This window comes from Lissotriton helveticus, chromosome 4_1 (genome assembly GCF_964261635.1).
Source record: "Lissotriton helveticus chromosome 4_1, aLisHel1.1, whole genome shotgun sequence".
NCBI lineage: Eukaryota > Metazoa > Chordata > Amphibia > Caudata > Salamandridae > Lissotriton > Lissotriton helveticus.
The window spans coordinates 1520884771-1520888822 of NC_136063.1; positions in this window are offsets into that span (position 1 = coordinate 1520884771).

The window sequence follows — 4052 nt, forward strand, 5'->3', positions numbered from 1 at the left end:
TAGCACATTCTTTACTAAAGTTCTCTGTGAAATCAAAACAATGGCCGCACGGATTATCCAGGTTGTCATAGGTTTGATTTGTTATGAGAACGTCGTATGCCTTATCAGGGGCTGGAGGAATATCGCTTGTCTAATTAGATCTCAAGCGTTATGACCTAATCAGATAACACGTTCCTGTGCCGTAGTGTGACTGCGTCAGATAACGGTATCTGCATCATGGGGAATTTCTTGCCTCATGGGCTGACTGTTAGTTAACTAGCTAGGTAGTTTAACCAGAATAGGGTCAGGAATAGGGGGATCGATTCAGAACCTATAGAAATACACGACAGCTGTTCTGATACTGCATTCTGCCCTCTCACGTGCTGCCTCTGATGTACCTGCTCTGTTGGGCACAATGCCCTGTTGCTGTTCTGATACTGCATTCCTCCCTCTCATGTGCTGCCTCTGATGTACCTGCTCTGTTGGGCACAATGCCCTGTTGATGCTGTGATACTGCATTCCTCCCTCTCACGTGCTGCCTCTGATGTACCTGCTGTGTTGTCCACAATGCCCTGTTGCTGTTCTGATACTGCATTCTGCCCTCTCATTTACTGCCTCTGATGTACCTGCTCTGTTGGGCACAATGCCCTGTTGATGCTGTGATACTGCATTCCTCCCTCTCACGTGCTGCCTCTGATGTACCTGCTGTGTTGTCCACAATGCCCTGTTGCTGTTCTCATACTGCATTCTGCCCTCTCATTTACTGCCTCTGATTTACCTGCTATGTTGGGCACAATGCCCTGTTGCTGTTCTGATACTGCATTCCTCCCTCTCACGTGCTGCCTCTGATGTTCATGCTCTGGTGCCCACTTTGCCCATGCTCACGCATACACTGTGATTATACCCTATTATCTGTAATAAAGGTAGTCAATCATGTCTTGTGGTTTGTCGTTGTCATTCCTGCTTGCGTACTACAAATGTGTATTTCTATTTGCTTCTAATCAGTGGTTTGGGTAACATGACACTCCCCCTCCCTACGTCACGACCCTTGCAGGTATTCCCCTCCAGACAGCCAATGGTTTGTGCCTTACCTGCGTGTGCGTCGATGGTGGGCCAAGACTAGGACGTGGTGGATCGCGAAGAGCATCGGGAAAGCGTGTAGCGCTGGGTCCATGGTGGCGAACAGCTTGTGGTGGGTATCTCTGCTATGTATCTTATCTTCGCTGTGGGGAATCCGCCGTGTTCAGACAGGTTGTTTTTCCGCTGCGGGTTTATGTGTATTTTCCGCCATCTTGATTTGGGGGACTGTCTTAGACGTCAGTACGTACGGCGGAGTCTCAGGATTCGTTCCGTCCGCCGCGTGGTCGGGTGTAGTTGGGCGGCGGTCCGTGATTTTCCGTCACGGACGGAATTTTTACACTATTTCCTATCCTGATATGGCGGACAGAGTGTCCGCGGCTGGCGGATACGGAAAAGGCATTTTCCGCTTACTCCTGGGCTGCGGTCGCTCTTCCGTCCGCCATCCTAATGAGCCCCTCAGTGTGATCCTTGTCAAAAATGTTAAAGCCATACATGTTACCAAATGACACACACAAAGAGAGAGATGGGGCAGGCACAGAGTGAGATGATACACAGGCACAGAGTGAGGTGAGACACAGGCACAAAGTACCCTTTAAGCTTAGAGTTGCAAACTGTGAGCAGACACAGGTGACATTATTGACAAATGTGAAAATATAATTCCTTATTTCATACAGACATTCAGTGTGATCCTTGTCAAAAATGTTAAAGCCATACTTTTTACCATAAAACGTTTACCAGAGTGAGATGAGACACACGCAAACAGACAAATGACACACACAAAGACACAGAGATGGGACAGGCACAGAGTGAGATGACACACAGGCACAGCGTGAAGTGAGACACAGGCACAGAGAACCCTTTAAGCTTAGAGGTGTAAACTGTGAGCAGACACAGGTGACATTATTGAAAAAATGTGAAAACATAATTCCTTATTTCATACAGACACTCAGTGTGATCCTTGTCAAAAATGTTAAAGCCATACATGTTACCAAATGACACACACAAAGAGAGAGATGGGGCAGGCACAGAGTGAGATGATACACAGGCACAGAGTGAGGTGAGACACAGGCACAAAGTACCCTTTAAGCTTAGAGTTGCAAACTGTGAGCAGACACAGGTGACATTATTGACAAATGTGAAAATATAATTCCTTATTTCATACAGACATTCAGTGTGATCCTTGTCAAAAATGTTAAAGCCATACTTTTTACCATAAAACATTTGCCAGAGTGAGATGAGACACACGCAAACAGACAAATGACACACACAAAGACACAGAGATGGGGCAGGCACAGCGTGAAGTGAGACACAGGCACAGAGAACCCTTTAAGCTTAGAGGTGTAAACTGTGAGCAGACACAGGTGACATTATTGAAAAAATGTGAAAATATAATTCCTTATTTCATACAGACAGTCAGTGTGATCCTTGTCAAAAATGTTAAAGCCATACTTTTTACCATAAAACATTTACCAGAGTGAGATGAGACGCATGCAAACAGACAAATGACACACACAAAGAGAGAGTAGGGGCAGGCACAGAGTTAGATGAGACACAGGCTCAGAGTGAGATGAGACACAGGCACAGTGAGTTTAATAGTGAAACTGTACTGCACTGTTGCTGTGACTCAGTTGCTGTGGTATAAACTTACTTATGTTGTAAACTACTGTTTATATTGTTTACTTATTGTAATTGCTATGTAGTATGTTTGTAGTGGTCTATAATATGTTATTTTTTCTTTACCACAGATTGAAATCATCTATAGAAAGATAAAAGAATATGCCGACGAAGGAAAGACGACAAAAATATATAAACATGATATATGGTCCAAGAAAACACAAATAGAAGATTCATCCAAAACACAATCTTCAGTGAAAAAAAAGAATGTTCCAGGTAAGCAAACAAAGGAGTTTTTAAGGAAATTAATGAAATGTAAAAAAAAAAAAGATGTTCTTTCTAAGAAAAGAAAATCATCTGTAAATGTGGAGTAGTGTGGCTCACTGGTTAGAGGCGGCAGGCCTGAGAGCAGAAGTCAGCCTGGGACCAGGGTTCAATTCCCGACGCGGCAGGGTCGTGGACCTTGGTCAGCGGACTCGATAATTCTCGCTTCGGTGCTTACTCTAATCAGGGGTTCCACTCGGCAACTCTGGGCATTAGCTTGCCTAATCTCCACAACGGCCCCACCAATTCCGGGGATGCCTGGCTCCACCTTGGGGACTCCCAGCAAGGGACCATCCCACAGGGAAAGCCAGGACGGGTTCCCCAGAGTTATACAGCGCCGGGACGCCCCGTTGCTGGGGCAGCTGTGCGCTTTACAAGTATACTACTACTACTACTACATACAAAGAAAAAACTGTGCCCCTCAAAAACATGTTAGACCTGTAGAAGGAGATGATATTCTCTATAGCAATAGACGGAGAAATCAATTTAATGACATTCGTAGATGAATGTTTTCTAACAGAATTGTTTTAAATGTATTAAAAAATGTAAAGACGTATCAAAAGAAGAGTGCTTTTACAAGAAAAAAAAAAGCATAGTGAAGATTGTGGATCAGGCATTTAAAGTGAAAAATAAATTATATGGTTTAGTAATCAATAGAATTCGTACACTAGATAAGGTAATCCATGTTTTCAAATCAAAATGTAATTGGAAAAGAGTAATTTATCGGACTAATTTTTGTGATGTTTTTTCTGGAGAATGGAAGCATAGTTCAAGTTGTGAGCCATTTTTTAATGAAGAAATTTACTTTTAGGATAATGATTTGGTGCATGCAGTTGACACCAGTGGTCGAGCATATGAGGTGAAGGACGGTTGTCCGATTGAAAAAGAAAAAATTGTGCCTAGAAATGCAGAAGAGGTGTTAGCTGATGGAGTTTTAGGGAGATGTCCTAAGGCTCCAGTGTATACTTGGAATTGTAGTAGAATTTGTAGTGTGCGACAGGATTCAATTGATTTGTTTCTCAATCTATCTAGTCTATCCTGAATTCTCAAATTCA